The sequence below is a fragment of the Pogona vitticeps genome, chromosome 3 (genome assembly GCF_051106095.1).
Source record: "Pogona vitticeps strain Pit_001003342236 chromosome 3, PviZW2.1, whole genome shotgun sequence".
Taxonomy (NCBI): Eukaryota; Metazoa; Chordata; class Lepidosauria; order Squamata; family Agamidae; genus Pogona; species Pogona vitticeps.
In genome coordinates, this window is record NC_135785.1 from 139,358,201 (window position 1) to 139,376,512 (window position 18,312).

Below are 18,312 nucleotides of genomic sequence, written 5' to 3' on the forward strand. Positions count from 1 at the left end.
AGCTCCTGATGACCTCCCTCAACAGCCTCATATAGGTGGCTTGCAAAGTATATGTTTTTCTCTTTCTCCAACATCAAGGCATTGATAAAATCTGCACAGAAAAGAATACTGAAAAGTATGAAATTGTGCACTACTTTCTGAAGTAATGAAGCAGAAAGCATTAATGAAACATCATCTTCACAGTATGTAACTGGGGCCTTGCTTGTACTCCTTTCTTTTCTGCTTCGAAACAAAGAAGGACAAAAATCAAAAACAAAAAAACTGTTCCTGATAACAGAATTTTTAAGTAGCCTACTGTGTAGTGGGTTTTCTTTTTATTTATATGGCTTGTCAAAACAGAACATATAGTTTTCTGTAACTCACACATTTCATTAATTTTGTGTGAGATGAAGTTCATTGAATAAATTACCGTATTTTTTGCACCATAAGACGCACTTTCCCCCCCAAAAAAGACTGGTAGAAAGTCTGTGCGTCTTATGGAGCGAAGGTGGTGACTTCGCCCCCACTGGCCCCGTGGGGGGCAGCATCGCAAGGGTCCGTGGGAGCCTTCCAGGACCCTTGCCAAGCTGCCCCACCCCCCCATGGGTGCAGGGGGGTTAAATTGGCCTTTTCTGGGAGTGTTTTGAGGCTTCCCAAGCCTCAAAACACTGCCAGAAGCTGGCGATTTTAACCCCCCTGCACCCGTGGGAGGGTGGGGGGAGCGTCGGAAGGGTCCGAGTGAGCCTTCCAGGACCCTTATGATGCTCCCCCACCCCCACGGGGCTCGTGGGGGCGAAATCGCCACCTTTTGGGGCTCTTCTGAAGCTTCCCAAGCCTCAAAAGAGCCCCCAAAAGTGGTAATTTTGCCCCCTCTGCCCCCCCGGGGGAGGCAGGTTGAGTCTCCAAAGGGTCCTAGAATGCACCCTAGGACCCTTTGGAGACTGACCCTGCCTCCCATGGGAGCCAGAGGGGGCGAAATCGCCACCTTTGGGGGCTCTTCTGAGGCTTGGGAAGCTTCAGAAGAGCCCCAGAAGGTGGCGATTTCACCCCCTCTGGCCCCTGGGGGGGCAGGGGGAGTCTCCAAAGCGTCCTGGAACACACCCTAGGACCCTAGAACCCTAGGGTGTGTTCCATAAGATGGACCTCTCCATAAGGCTCACCAAATTTTAGGAGAAGAAAGCAGATTATTTTTTTCCTGTTTTCTTCTCCTAAAAATTTGGTGCGTCTTATGGAAAGGTGCGTCTTATGGAGCGAAAAATACGGTATGTGTTACCAAAGAAAGAGGGGCTGGTAAGCCACTTCTGTGTACTTTATACTCATATTATGCTGATGTGTCAACTAAACTGAAGTTATCTGATGATTTTTCTCCATGTCTCTCATTGACCTTCTAAGTTCTGCAAGATTCAATGAACAAAATAACTCAGAACCTTCAGAACACAGCCAAAGAGCCCAAAAAACCCACAACAACCAAAATAACTCAACTTACTACCTCAATATTATCTGACAATAATTCTCAAAATATTAGTACTCCTGTTCTCTGGGACACTCTCAGAATTGTATTATGAGGCACAGGTAATGCATAAAAGAATATAGTTTTATTTAGAAACATATGTTTTGTACATAATTCAACAATTACATTCACTGAACACAGCTAGAGTGTTAGCAAATGATCGTATAATAGAGCCGATATTTCTAGGCTTAGGAACAAGCACAGATGCCCCTTATTTCCAGTCTTACTGACATTGATAATAGAAATGTTAGCACAAGTAATTAGAGATAATAAAGGAATTAAAAGAATAGGACATAGAGAAACAATAAGATAAATTTGTTTGTGGATGACACATTAATAATTAAAAATCTAATAGAAGCAGTGGAGAGAATTAAAGTTCATCTAAAACTGTTTGAAGAAATAAGAGAATTAAAGATAAACTGGGATAAGTCAAAATGTGTCTTGTTAAACTATGCTGAAGAGGAGAAAGTGAAAATGAAAAATACATATGAGGGGAAAAGAAATGAAACAGAAGTTCTCTGTTTCAATGGCTGAATTTGGCCACCCCAATTACATATCTCCATCTATCTCTTGCTGTGTGGATTAGTTCTTTATTGTAATCCAGCCAGCCTCTGATGTTCCTCATTCAATAAATTCATCTTCTTCCTCTTCAACACTGATCTTTGATCCAATGACACATGGCAGTATATTGTATTTATCATGATGAGTCATGTGTCCAAGATATGAGAGTTTGTGTTTCTCAGCAAGCAGCATAATTTCTTTTTGTTTTTCTACCCACTTGAAGGATCTTTTCATTCTTTATTCTATCAGTTCATGGAATGCAAAGGATTCTTTTGTTTGCTCACATTTCAGAACTATTTATTCTACTGAATATCTCTTCTTCTTAGTCTAGACCTCACACCGACATAGGAAAGTTGACCATGTGTTATATTTTAACATTCCCAGCTTCAGCTTCATAAAGGTTGTTCTATCTATCTATCTATCTATCTATCTATCTATCTATCTATCTATCTATCTATCTATCTATCTATCTATCTATCTATCTATCTATCTATCTATCTATCTATCTATCTATCTATCTATCTATCTATCTATCTATCTCAGTTATTGACTTTATTTCTGTATTTCAGCCTATGCAGTTATTAACTAAATGCCCCCATTTAAGTGCACATTTCTACTTAATCTACATGAGAGTTGTTACACATAATTTTAATATTCCTGTTACTCCTACATATCACCATTGCAGGGTTCTTTTTTCTTTTTTGTGGGTTGATTTACAAATGTTATTACATTCTTTTGTCACCTGATCTAATAGTATTTGGAATTTAACATCTGTTGTCATATCTTATATTATGTGTACATCATTTAATCTAATGTTCTCAGGTGTATCTGCAAGTCTATCTATCTATACACACAAAACTGGAAACAAGATACATCCCGGATGGACTCCCCTTCAAATTTCTTCTTCATTACTTATTTTCCTTGTATTGTTTACATTCTCCTCACATTTTACTTTAATTAATTTGTATATGATTCAAAGAAAGATCTTTAAAACTTGTCTCATTAAATAATTTTTTCTATACTCAGCACTTTTTGCATTAGTCTTTTTTTGGAATTGTCGCAAATCTTGATTGCAACCATTCTGTAGGAATTTCTCCTTGGTCATACTATAATAAGCAATTTTGCTGGCATTTTAATAGGCTTTTTGTACAATACAGACCCTTTATTTTTTCCACATACAAAATATACACAGGGATTTTAATTTTTTTTTTATTTTCCTCAAAATACTTCATTGGGTTGTTTCAGTTTTCATACTTCTAATTTTCTCTTTAGTTGTAGTATTCATGGTTTTGTTTTTGTTTTTTGTTGTTTTTTTGCTTGTTTTCAGTTTACTCTCAGTTTTACAACAATCAAGTTATGGTCTGAATTTATGTACATCTTAATGTAGCATTTCAGAAAATGAGGTTTATAAGTATGTAGTAGATTTGATTATGTAAAGTATGTTCATCAGTATTTTTTTGAAAATGTACAGTAAATGTATATAATCATTGTGCAGGTAAAATGAATCGTTTATGTAATATGACCATAATTGTTTCCTGGAAAAATTGTATCAATTTTTCTCCTCGTTCATTTCAAACTCCTAATCCTCCTTCCCTACCATAGTGCCAGCTCTTCCTTTACCAGCTTCCACATGAAAGTCTTTTAATGTAGTATTAATTTCAAGGGTTTTTTTTTTTTTTAGAATTCAGTAGAGAATTGCAATAAAATGCTTACTGAAATTGAAGAATCAATGGATACCTATAAAAGAAAAGAGGAAAATAAAATATTGTAACTGCTGTTATTTAGGTCATGTGTTTATTTTGTTTCTAAATTTGTCATCATCATTTTGAGTTTTGTGGGGGTTGCTTTTATATTATTGTGGGTATGGTGGATGGTGGTCTTATCCTTTTGCCTGTTTGTTTTTTAATGTTGAAAACCACCCAGAGTAGTGGCATACCACTGGATGGGTGGTATATATTTTAAATAAATAAATAAATAAATAGGAAAGAAACAAACAAATGTAAATTATTTCATTTTGAACAAAATTCAAAAAGACTTAAAATTTACAAATCAAAGGTACTGTGAATTTAATAATAGATGTTCTAAACTTTTAGCCTTTCAGACCATGAAAAAAGAGATAAGATATTTAATCAGTTATTCAGCTCACTCAATTGTGAAATAATTTTGGCACTAATTAAATCAATGAGAGGTTCATTACCTAATTTAAATTTCTTTATTCCTCAACCCCCCCCATTTTTTTCTTAAATTAAAGCCATCTATTTCAACTACAACTTGAACATGAAAGTTTGCTGTTGCAAAAAAAGTAACATTAGATGGTAAAGGTAAAGGTTCCCCTTGACAATTTTTGTCCAGTCGTGTCCGACTTTAGGGGGCGGCGCTCATCCCGCTCTTCAAGACATAGAGCCAGCGTTTGTCTGAAGACAATCTTTCCGTGGTCACATGGCCAGTGTGATTTAGACATGGAACGCTGTTTACCTTCCCACCGAGGTGGTCCCTATTTATCTACTCGCATTTGCATGCTTTCGAACCGCTAGGTTGGCGGGAGCTGGGACAAGCGACGGGTGCTCATTCCGTCGCGTGAATTCGATCTTACGACTGCCGGATCTTCTGACCCTGCAGCACAGGCTTCTGCGGTTTAGCCCACAGCGCCACCACATCCCTCAACATTAGATGAGATGTACAAAAACCTGGTTGAATTAAACCACACAAAATCCTAGAATTACACAGATTTCATGGGAGCTATTGAAAATAATAAATTACAGATCAAATTTACCCAAGATGTACTTTTGCTTTTTAATCCAATTTTAGACTGTAATGCTTTTACAATCTCATGATAACTTTCAAAAATAGTTCTTACACCAAAAATTAACAAAGACCCTACTGTCCCATTAAAATAATCAATCATGTGATTAAAATCTCTACCAATATTATTGTAAAAAGATTAAACAATCTTGTCCCCATTTGACTTTATCAGGCAAAGGCCAATTTCTGCTCAATTAGGAGCTTTTGTTTTTAAAAAAGTATCCACTTTAGAGGGACGTGGTGGCGCTGTGGGCTAAACTGCAGAAGCCTGTGCTGCAGGGTCAGAAGACCAAGCAGTCGTAAAATCGAATCCACGCGACGGAATGAGCACCCGTCGCCTGTCCCAGCTCCCGCCAACCTAGCGGCTCGAAAGCATGCAAATGCGAGTAGATAAATAGGGACCACCTTGGTGGGAAGGTAAACAGCGTTCCATGTCTAAATCACACTGGCCATGTGACCACGGAAAGATTGTCTTTGGACAAACGCTGGCTCTATGTCTTGAAGAGCGGGATGAGCGCCGCCCCCTAGAGTTGGACACGACTGGACAAAAATTATCAAGGGGAACCTTTACCTTTACCTATCCACTTTTACTCCAAATCTTTTTTTCCCTTTTTCTTTGATAGCTATTTCTAAAGCCCCTGACAAATAAGAATGGCATTTTGGCAGCTGAAAACACATCCAAAGAATGAAAGCCTGATCTTATTCTGATTGAATAGTGGTTGCTTAATATAATGAAGGAACCATTTGTTGCTGGAAGGAATGATTTTAGGTGATCCAATAGGGAGAACAATACCCAGATATTTTATGGAAGAAGAGATAACTGGGACAACTGGGATTTTAGAATGGTAATATATTTTCAAAATCTGTGAGGCAACAGGCATGACACAAATTTTCTTAACAGCGCTCCATTCTCTTTACTTTCAACAGCAAGCCATTTTAGAAACAGATATTGATATCCCTCCAATCGTTCTCCTTAGTAGTATTAGAAAGTGCTGCCCTTCCTTTCCTTCCCTCCCTTTTTATCTTTTGATAGAGCTTTTAGCCAATGTATTAAGGAGCGATCTACTCCTTAACACATTGCCCAAAATATAATCATACTGGAATTATAATTAATGAGAAAAAAAAGAACACACTTAGTTTATGGATGACCTTGTGATCACAGTGTCTGGTTCTGGTGTTGAAATTTCTTGTAGCATTTCGTGTAATAATTTAGCGAAACTTCATATCCTGAGTTTAATAAAGAGAAATCTAAAATGCTAGGTTTAAATATGTTGTATACGTGCCGCCAACAACAACAAAAAAATCACAAATCGGAGATGTTGCAATTATTCCTTGCAGCAACAAATTATTGCTTCATCAAATTAAGTAGCTACTATTTATTTAGAAAAATACCAAACTGGGATGTATTTGGGCTGCCAAGGTATCTATCCTCCCTAAACCTGCCTAAGTGTTTCATATGATTTCCTACACCATCCCTGGCTCATATTTCTCTGTTTGGCAAAACCTTTCATTAAAATGTATTGATAAACCAAAAAGAAATAGAATTTTACTTTCCACCTGATATACCCATGCAAATCACGGTGGCCAGGGAATTCCCAGCTATCATCTTTACTATGCAATATACCAGCTGTGACAAATGATATGCCTAACACATAGTTAAGGAGTGGGCACTTGGCTTCCCCCTGAAACAGGCAGGCATTATCTAAATAAAATCAGGGGCCTTCTCTTTTTTATGGGAAACTATTTCCTTAAAAATAGTTACAAATCTCTGCTTACCTAATACCTTTCAACTTTGAGCACTCTGGGAAAACATGCTCATTCCTTCTCCTTCCCCACTGATATCCTTTCAATGTCATCCCTTTTTTTTGGTCATGACAAATTTATTTGCTTTCAAGTTTGGGGAAATTATGTTTATATATTCTGGAAAACTTATTTGTGGAAAGAGCTCCTTGGTAGGAGAATTAACTCGGAGTTTGAGTTTGTTAATATTTTCTGGATTCCTTCCTCTATTCACTTTTGAAATCATTATACCATAAGAAAATACAAAGAACAGATCTTGATTGTAAGATATCCTTTCATAATATAATTGGATCAGAATTAGAGATGGGCATGAAACAAAAACAAAAAGAAACAACAATAAAAGAACCAAGAAGTTCATCAAAAATTCCTGGTTTATTGGTTTGGGATTGTTCAGGTTCATCAAAAGCAATAAACCAAAACAAACTGGACCAGCAAATTTTATAGCCATTTTTGATTCATTTGGTTTGTTTGCCCATTTTCTCTCTCCTCGTCCCTGACAGCCTGCTCCTGTCAATCAGAAGCCCTAGGCAATCTGTGGAGGGAGGACCTAGAGACTACTAGATTGGCAGGCAGCTAAATGTGGAGCTCAAAGATCTCTGGGAGATTTGTATGTTCTTATTTATAAGAGCAATTCACTGGATCCATTTTCATCTCAGAGCCACTTCTGCTAGTCACCTCAGAACCCTTCTACCTCTGTACCAGGTTAGTTCAGATCTCCAGTGTCTTCCCTTGTCAGGCAGCCTGCCTCTCCCCCCACCCCACCCCCACTGACCACATAATAACCTCTGCAGCTCAGCTCACAACTCCAGCATGACATTGCCCACAGAGTTTGGAGAAAGGAAGTTGTCACTCCCCAGTCCACCTCCTGATGAGCATCACCCTGTGTCAGGTTCCCTGGCATGAACCATTGCTGGAAATTCCCCCAAGCCAACTGCTAAAGGGCACTTTCCTGAGGGGGGCTGCTTTGTGTTTATATAACTTGGACCTCCAAAATCCAAACTTAATTAAACTTGTAGGGAGTATATAAGAGAGTCAGAGAAAGCTTCTCTCTGATTTTGGTTTCTGTAGGTGGCTGGAGGGCCATTCTAGGGCTCCAAAACTTCCAAGCAGATTTATGGTTCATTCCCCCCCCCCAAAAAAAAAAATTCAGGAAGTTCATGGTTCATGGACTTCAATGAACCATGAACCACAATGAACCAATGGTAACATAGACAATTGGGGGATGGGAGTAGAGGAATGTGGTTTCATCTTATTTGCATGTATAGAAACACAATGAGAGATGGAAGGTAAGCTTGTCTGTCTGTCTGTCCCAGGTGCAAGAGACTAATGATCTAGAACTGTAGTTCTGTATTGGGGGAAAAGTCTTACTTTGAATTTCTGATTGCCATATAGATTTCAAAAATTCAGGCCCACTGTTCCTAGGGAAAAAAATCCATTTTCATAGATAAAATGAGAATGAAGAAGAGGTATTTCTATGATAATTTTGAAATCACTGCTTCTGACCTAGAAATTTACTCCACTATAATGACTCAGATGGTTGCTGTAGTTGCTTGGAGTTCTTCTACCTTTCAGCAGGTAGAAGAAACTTTAAGTATGTTCCACATTCCTAGTCCAGTTATCCTTTCATTAGCATTAGTCAAAGTTAAACAAGCACATTCCGCTTCTGTTTCGGAGTGATGCTATACTAGAAGAGAACTCAGTGGGCACTTACTTAAATTGCAAACTAATAAACCATTAAACATGAATAAAATAAGATACAGACATAATGAAAAAACATACATCTGGTGGAGCTTTTTCCTTAACTGTTATTTATGCCTTATTATAAAGTCTTGCTTTTTTCCAATGAGACTTATTTGATACACACATACACATATGTTGCAGTTTTAATTTCCTTTGCATCTGTCCATCACAAAATGATTTTTTTACTCAAGGCTGTGGTGATTGTTGTTGTGTTCATGAACAATCAATATTAAAATCTTTTGTAATACTGTGAGGACCAAGCAAGCAAGCGAGGGATAGAATTTCTAGACTTGAGGTCTTTTTATCTATTGTGTTTCTGAATATTCACACAGTAGCATTAAGAAAAACTGAACAGATTTCTATTTAAATAGAGGGAAAGAAAATAGAATAAAAAGAGGGAAAAGATAGTCATATAAAGCTTGATCTGACCCGTAGCAGCATTGAACAACAAACTTATATGGTACTGAGCGAAAGTTCCTGTCTTTCCAAGAAATCAGCCGATATCAACTATAAGATAAATGTATGTGTATGTGCGTGCGCATTGATAGAGCACTTATGCAATTAGAAAATCTGTTCTAAGAAAACCCCTTTGAAAGAACAGCAATGCTCCTAGCTGGATGGTGAAGAAAATTTTTTTTAAAATATTGTAGAAGAGCTAGCTGGAAGCTCTCGGATGGCACTGACAGTCTTATGGTAACTTGCAAATTCTTTAAATAGAGAGTCACCAGAGGGCCGGGAATTTGGAGGAGAAGCACTGAGGAGCTGCTGTGAAAAGCAGAACATTATCAAAGGCAGACAAAGACCTTTGGAGCTGATAGTCAGCAGTTTTATATAACTGTAGTTTCACTGCAGTGCAGAGGGTAGAAGCCAGATGGCAGAAATGAAGAAAAGACTGGGACAAAAAAAGGTGATGCCTGAAAGAAACACTTCTTTCCAGAAATCTGAAAGCAAATTGTAAGAGGACATGGACAGTAGACATTGTTGGTGATTTGGTGATGCGATATATGGAGAGATCAGAGGTCTGGATATGAACTATCAAATGGGATGCATAGGCATTAAAAGAAGAGAACAAGGGGGATAATAGAGAGGTAGAGGAAGCATAGGATGTGAAAGAGGCTGAACTATTGGAGGGAGGGGAGGACTCAACTCACTCTCCTGCACTGCTATTTCAAATCATAGCAGTCACACAACTGAAAACTATTGCCTCCCAATCTCCCAAGGTATTACAGAAATGTTCTCAAAAAACTGAATTTGAGGCAAAACCACCCTTTTGAGGAAAATAGTTTGGGGGACAGATGTTTAATGTTGGATGATTTTCTGGCCTCTTGTCTGAGCCAGGCTTTCTTCATACATGATTATGAATAGCTGTTGGCACTTCTCTTCTGTTCTGTATTGTTTTTCTGTGTATTTCACACATTGTAAATTAAACAAACTGTCTTTTGACTTCCAAGAGAGTTAAAATACTATCCACAGTCTCAATACGTTCTACTTGATTTTGCTGCAGAAAAGGGTTTAGTATTATTCTACAATGATAACTGTCCTTTGGGATGGCCAACAATGCAACAATTACGTGGTTGTCCCCCCCCCTTAACTCAATATCTGTTGTAAACTGCACCATGTTCAATCATTCTTTGAAAGATACTTGGAAGATACAAATTCCTTCACATCCAGGTTGCAACTTATCATCATATTTAAGTCTAATATATTTTCTTCCTAGGTTATATTGGCTATAGAGATTTATCTTCTAATTTAACTCTCTTAAACTAAGCCTTGCTGAGCAGAAATGTTTTTGTAGAGAACATTTTGTCCTAAATGGATGGGAGGAATGAAAGGGATGGGGCTGAAAATAGGAAGGCCTACTGAGGTGCAAAATGTTTTGAGCAATTGCTGTTATATGGCAGTGACCACATTTCCCCCACCTCATTCTGAAAATAATTTCTATAATAAAAATTATTTGATTTTGAGGAAAGATGAATGAGAAAATACAAAAAAAGACAATGACTGAACAGCAGCCAAAGATGAATTAACCAAGTTTAATAACACATCAAAGAACTGGTGTGGAAAGCACCCAAGGAAGAGATCTACCATTTGAAATCTTTTTAATTGAAAAGAGTGTACCTCGGAAACAGAGCAATACAAACAAAATGTGTGATGTGAAGTATGGTCTATCATTTATGATTCCTATGAGTCTATGATTATATGGTAAACCAATGTTGTCCTTAACACCACATTAATATCACACCATCAATCCATCCTGACTTTAATTTCCTTAAGTTCTTTATGAGTTGAAGTCTTTTGAAGGCATCATGATTGGAAACAAGGTGATTGCAGAGTGGTAGTAGGGATGAAATCAGGATTCCATTAACAAATAATCAATATTGTTGTCACCTTGCATTAAAACAGAGTCCATCATATCAGAACTGTTTTGAGCCTATTGCTTTTTCTTATCGTAGCTCAAGATGTCTCACTTGTGATTTCATATGATGAGCATATTATCACATTTATCTCCTCAAGAATAACAGAAAAATGATGAGGAAATGATCTAGACACAACAATAAGAAAGAAATGTCACACATTTCAGCTTTTTATTTAATACATCTTTGATAACATTATGCAACAGTGTAGGCCTTCTGTCCTTTGAATTTATCAGGAAACTGTAGAAAACAAGTACCTTAATCATAAGCATGTACTGACTGATCTGATTTGGAAAAAAAAATATTTTGGCTTATAATGTGGTTGCAGGGAGCCTGTTAAAAGAGAATAGAAAGCTTTTATACTTTAAAACAGTTTCACAAAGCAAACTGTTGGAAGCAATTAAAGCAATCATGAGCAGATATATCAGCACGTTTATATAAGGAAAACAGACCTAAAAACTCAGCTCTTTGAAAGGTCTAAAAAATTCCACAGGAAGGGCTGTATATCCCCATATGAGTGTTCTCACCACTTAAGATCATCAGACAAGGCTCTTCTCTTGGTCTCATTGGCAGCACAGACATGGTTGCTCCAAAAAACACATTAGGGCTTATTTTCAGGGGATGTTTTATTTTTTCATGTTCAACAATCTACGTTTTTTCAAATACAGTCATGTCATCTTCTTCTGGTTGCTGCACAATGGTGGAGGGCGGGCTTTCACTTAACTGGGGCTTATTTTTTGGGGGTAGGGCTTACATTAAGAGCATCCTGAAAAATCATACTGGGGCTTATTATCAGGTTAGGTCTTATTTTAGGGGAAACAGGGTAAAACAATAACACAGTGGCATATAATATAGTTACCATGAGAAAAGGGTGGAATTGTTATTCAGATTTAAGTACTCATATAAGGCAAACTTGAAAAGACTTCAGCTTTATACTTTTATGTTTATTAACCAGTTATTTACAAGCCTCGTCTAGTGTCTCTATAGAAACAGGTTTATAAAGCATTATAAAAAGGGTTCTACAGTGGCAAACTCACCCTAAAGCAGACCTGTTTTTATCTTAATCTCTGTATTAAGTATTCTGTAAGCAGTAGATAAACACATTTGAATTTAGTCAGTACAGAATCATAAGTCACTTTTAAAACCTCCACAAATGCTAACCCCAGCTCTTCTCTCTGTCAGTGCCTATAAATCCCGGCCAAGCAATACACAGCTTTCATTAAATCATCTAAACTGGCTCAGTGTCTTTTTCTTTGGAGACTACGGCATATCATCCATTTCTCAATGTTCAACATACTTTCTTCTGTTTTACTCCTGCTCCTGTGTATTAATTGTCATAAGCACTGTTAAGGTTCACTGACTCAGACAACAGATTGTTTATTGTTCTCCTCTTGTTATTTCTGAAAGCCAGATTTATTGATTTGTGGACCCTTTCCCTGTTCCATACAGTGAAACATAGCATAAAGGTCCCAGAGCATGTTTGAGTGGCAGCAGTGATCTGCTCCAAAGGGGAATCATGGAGACCATCGCTATCTCCTGCAGGGTCTTTAGAAAGGAGGTCTTTGGAGCTTGTGTTGCAAGGTTTGTTTCACAAGGTGTGGAGTTGCCATGTCAGGGATGTTTTGCCTTCCTGCCCAAACTGGAAGGCACAGGAAAAAATGTCATGGTCAAGGGGAGAGCTAATTAAAACGAGCTTTTAAGAAGCTGCTTCCCCCAAACTTTGCCACTTTTCAGCTGCCAATTGAGTGGCCCTCCTGCCCACCTCAGTGTTTTAAGAATGAGATTAGCTGGTCACCTCAGGGCCAGATAGGAATTTTTGCCTCCATGATTGGCACACAATTGGGAGCAGGTGAGTTTTCACCCATTCCATTCTTACTCCCAGGTAGCTTGGAGCAATGTTAGGTGATGTCACACTAATTAGGTCACAACCTCAGGTAGTGAGAAAGTAAGAGCTTAGGTGAGTTCCATCGGGACACCCGAGGAGGGTGACAGTTATCCCATCTCCCTGATTGGTGGAGCCAGAGGTTCCTGTGCAGTGTGGGAGGGATTTAAGGGGATCTCCTGGGCAGCAGTGCGTCTAGAGTCAGGAGGCTTGATGAGCTGAAGCACTGGGGGTCTTTTCTTTAGCTGGGTGGCTAGAGACATGGAAGACAGCATGCTTTGGAGCCAGGAACTTCAGCCCCAATTTAACCCAAACTCTGTGTCTTGCCTCATTATTCCAGGTTGGGTGGGCAAAAGCCTACCACCTGTTCATCCATTAAGGTAAGGCAGAAAATCCCAGTCCTCAAACAGCAACCTCCTGCTGCCCTATGATTAAAAAAATGAGGCAAACCAAAAGAAAGCTGCAGAACATTGCAGCAACAAAACACAGCAAAGAGTAACAGATAACAAGAATACAAAATAAAACCAGAAAGCATGGGTATGCTGCCACCATCTTATATCCAGGTTTGTCATCAAAGGGATCATATTCTGTCTCTCTCACTCCTATTTATCTATTGCATTTTTGTATTGTCTCACTCCACTACTCTGGGTGGTCATACAAACAAAGGATCAACCCACCCCACCCCACCCTACCCCATCCTCAACCCCTATAACCAATGACAAAATGAAGAAACAAAAGAAAAAAAGTTCAACAAACCCAAACTAACAAGTAAGGGACAACAACTATCCTCTACAGCAGGGGTCTCCAAACGTTTGACTGTGAGGGCCACACCAAATATTTTCATCATTTTTGAGGGCAAAATGGACAGGAACGTGTGCACATGCACTCCCCCGCATGCCCCTACACGAACACACACATGTGCACCCCCCTGCATGCACCCCTTCATGGACACACGCACACACACACGCACCTGCCCACACCCCAGTATCCCCATGAGTGAGCATGGGCTGAAGGGAACGGGCTGGATAAAATGGCAAGACGGGCCAGAAGTGTCCCACTGGCCATAGTTTGGAGACCCCTGTTCTACAGGAAAGACTGAGCCATGAGTCAGACCCTACTGCAGGGGAAGGATATCCTTAAAGCCTTCTCTGAACAATTCCATTTTCACTAACTTTTAAAAAGTCTGGAGGGAAGTGGCCTGCCAAATCTCCCACAGGAGACCATCCCACCAAGATCTCTTGGTGTGGCAACCCGTAACAGTGAATACTAAAGTTATTTCCACTGGTAACAGATAAGAGATAGAAGGTGCAATCAGATGGGCTTCTTTGGAGAAGGCTGATGTGGGTTAAATAGTGTTGCTTGGGGTTGCGTTGAGGTGTCATATGCCATTTGGTGCAATCCTTGCATCTAAATGGGATGCCAGTGCAAGCAACCCCATTTGGTGTGGCTCCTCCTTTCTCGACTTATACACATGTACACACACAAACAAAAAAACCTTTTTGCCTTGCCTGAAGGGCTGGTCAAGATATTTTGCACCTTTACCTAAAATCCCATGTAGCATCAAAGTACAAGATGGTTGTGGTGATCTGTGTACCAGTAGTCTAGTTTAATAATATGTACCAATATTCCCTCTGGTCTTAAATCTCATTTCCAACCAGTTTCATTAACCTTTTTAATTTTTTTCTTTTTTTCTTAAGATAGGTGATTGCTCAGGATGGTACAATGTAGGAATGTGTTTACTGCTAAATGCAAAGGCTCACAGTCAATCATCTGGGGAAGGGAATATTTTGGATGATCACTTCAGTTATTCCATCAGCCTTACAAGACTGTGAAGACAATGGCAAGACTGCCTACAACCCACCCAGAAGTCTGAGACCATTATATGACATGTGTGAAGATCTGAAGCAGGTGACTGGGATGGTACTTGTGACTGGGAGCCCTGGAAGGCTATTTGGCCAAATGTACTTCTTATCACGCAAGTCTGAAAACTTTCTCACTAAATACACAATGGTCTGAGTGACCTCCAGGTGGGGCATGTGGAGTGTGGCTCACATGCATCCCATACCAATGTTCCTCTCCACAGTTTTAGAAACAGTACTTAAATAATGTTCATCTGAATGTAAAATCATAGGTAAAGGTTCCCCTTGACATTTAGTCGAGTCGTGTCCAACTCTAGGGCGCAGTGCTCATCCCCATCTCCAAGCTGTAGAGCCAGTGTTTGCCCGTGGACAGTTTCCATGGTCACGTAGCCAGCGTCACTAGATGCGGGACGTCATCACCTTCCCATCAAGGTGGTACCTATTTATCTACTCACATTTACATTCAAACTGCTAGGTTAGCAGGAGCTGGGACAAGCAATGAGAGCTCACTCCATCATGTGGATTTGATCTTACAACTGCTGACCTTCTGACCTTGCAGCTCAGAGGCTTGTGTGTGTGTGTGTGTGTTTGTGTGACATCATACCCTCATATAAGTGAGTGATGCTCCAATCCAATCTTCTATTCACACAGACCTTTAAAGGCCACTGGAATGTTACTAATACTAAATGAATTAGTAACTGGAATGTTACTAATCAGTTTTTGGGAAAGTATTGTCTCTAGTTCCAGGCAAACACCTGACAAATGTAACTCTGCTCCTTTAAAGAAGCAGCTCATGCCCCCAGGTGCTTCATTCACATGGCAATGGATCAAGGTTGTAAGGGCTGATTGTTTCCCTTTTGATGTGATCCAGTTTTGATGGTATACAAAGCTCTGCCTGACACATGCAAGATGAAGGCAATTTGGTAACAAGTAATATTGCTTTCGTGGAAAGGTATATTTTCAATCTATTTGGTAAAAATCAGGCAGAGTGCAATTTGAAGCCCTTTGTTTCTAAACTGCAAGGCATTGAAAATTGAATTCTGCGCAGAATGAAATATGTTGATTATGTGGAGTGGCAAGAAAGAGGCTGAGCATTTAGTTGTGCTAGGAACCTGATAATGCTGCAGTAATTTTTCCCATCTTTTTAATTGTGGGTTTTCAGTCATCCAGTTGAAGTAAAAACAGTCAACAATGACTATTGCTCATTTGGTTTCCATTTAATACCTGACCAGGGGAAAATATGCTCTGTACATGCACATTTAAAAAGGGGGAGGGTAGGAGAGAGAAATGATTTGGCTTTCCAAAGAAAATGCATAAGTGCCCAGAGCCAAAGATAAACAGGAAAATGGCAACTCTTTAGTTATCACTCAAAGTCATTTTTGCTTTGGCTGCAACCTCACACTAAAAGTCAGATAAATTATTGTCCAGTTTTAGTTCAGCAGCTAGGAAAGAAATTACTTGTACATCTCTTGTGAATTAAGTTATCCCTCCACATGCATATAAATCATTCAGAAAGGAAGGAAATTATCCCCAAAATGTTCACAGACCCATATTCTTCTTTCATAATAACACACATTTCATCTACTGGAATTTAAAATTTAAGATGACCTTTATAACACTCAGGATTATTAACTGCAGAGAATCCAAGCTGTGATATGAGGCTGCCAGATTCCATAAAAAACTCTAAAAGTGTATGATACATCAATTTTGTGAAAAAGGAAGAGGTTTCTGATGTACCTGGTTCATTTCAGCAAGGATCTGTTTTTCTCCCTTTCTCCCTCTTTACCTTGATCAGAAACTCATAAATTAAACAGGGAAAATTCAGACAAACTTGGGTTGTCCAGAGAATATTCAAAAGCATTGATTGGATTATTTCAAATCCAAATTCAATATATGTTTGATCTGCTTGGCACGGTTCACAAGTCAAACGAGTTACAGATGTCGTTCACAGCATATTTTGAGACAAATTCGACATAGACCAACCTCTGTATAGGAAATTGCATACATCTTGTCTCATATACTCATTTGTGATTAGCATTACTGGTTTTTGTTTTTTTGCCACATAAATACACCGTGAAAAGATCTAGCTGATTGAGGTTGATACAAACATGCATGCAGTCATCACATTTGGAAATATTACTGTTGAAATTGATTTTTACACATATATACTTGAAAGTCTCTGCAAATATTTATATTTGATATCCCTTGACAGACTATTCCCCGAGTCTTCAAATACCAGCAAATATTTGTTATTTGTTGGACATCTGATGATATTTCATGTATGACAGGTGATATTTAATTGTAGAACCCCATTTGTTGTCTATGTAATTTCTTGTCATATGGATTTCAGTTATGGATGAAACCTAAGGGCACAATAAAATGATGGCAGCTTTCTAAAGACTTTGGGGGCTATACTCCTCCACAGCAGTTTTCATTGGAAACTGGAATTATTGGTCAGGGGTGACCGTCCTGAGCCTCTACAGGCCACTGCAGACCCCCTTGGCCCTGATGCATGCTGACGAAATGGAAAAAACTTCAAAGTTACTACTAAGCCTGTCCACAATGCACAAATATGGCATTACCATAGGCATCAATCATTGTTGTTTTTTAAATATTTTGTACAAAATGATCTAGCTTTTATTCAGAAGATTAAACCTACTAGTTTTCCCTTATATTCATTATTTTTAGAAGCAACTTTCCAAGCATTACATTAAGATCACAAGAGAAAAGTTTATGGTAAAGGAGTAGGATCCCCATAGCCAGACAAAAAGACTTCTTTGGACCTACATTCTCTGGTTCCTTAGCTCCTCATTGCAAAGAGAATCAAATAATATTGAATGAAAAGCAATGGACACATTGGCATAAAACAATTATGATAACATTTGTAATTCATTATGATCCACTACAAAAGGGGACACAGAAAAGCATGAGTACAAAGCACAGTGTACAGATGGTACCTGGGATTCCCCACACTGCCTCCTCCCATTGGCACCCACTTAGTAGATGAGGCAGGGCAGGGAATCTGAAGCACCTATGCAACACCTGTGGGCCTAGTCCACCAAAGTACCAAACTGCAATTCGTGCCCATATCTGCTTACAAGCATTTCAAGGGAACCAATTTTTTTTGTTCCAGGAACAACTCTTACTAAAAACAAACAAAAAGAGATAAGTGAATCAAGTGACTTCAAGAGCATGAGTACTAGATATGGGCCAGAGGGAACAAATTCTCAGTTCTAAAAACTCTCAGTTTGTTTGGGTTTTCTGAGTATATCGCCTGATCATCTTCTTTCCTCCTTTGTCAATTAAAGAGATCTATTTTATATCAGAGAAAAATTGGCCCATCAAAGAAAAAAAATATCCTGAATGCCAAATGACAGCACATTCTATGCTATTCCTGTGCATAGAAGAGTCACTAAGTTCATTTGTAGTTTCTATTGCCCAGGGTAACTAATATCCAGGAAGTAAGGCAAAGGAGGGATGAGCCTGGTGGGAGGTGTAATCAACAGTTCTTCACAAGTTTGTTTCTTTTCCATTGCTTTAAAAATGTGCCATACTTTAATTGGATGGATCACAAGGTCATTTATCTCAATTTACAAGGTTTATGTTGCTTTGAATGAATTCAAATTACTGGGGCCAAATGAACTACATCCAAAGATATTAAATGAACTGGCTGAAGAGATCTCAGAACCACTGTTTATTATTTGCTTGAAATCATGGAGAATGGGTGAAGTTCCAGATGATTAGAGGAGGGCTAACATTGCCCCT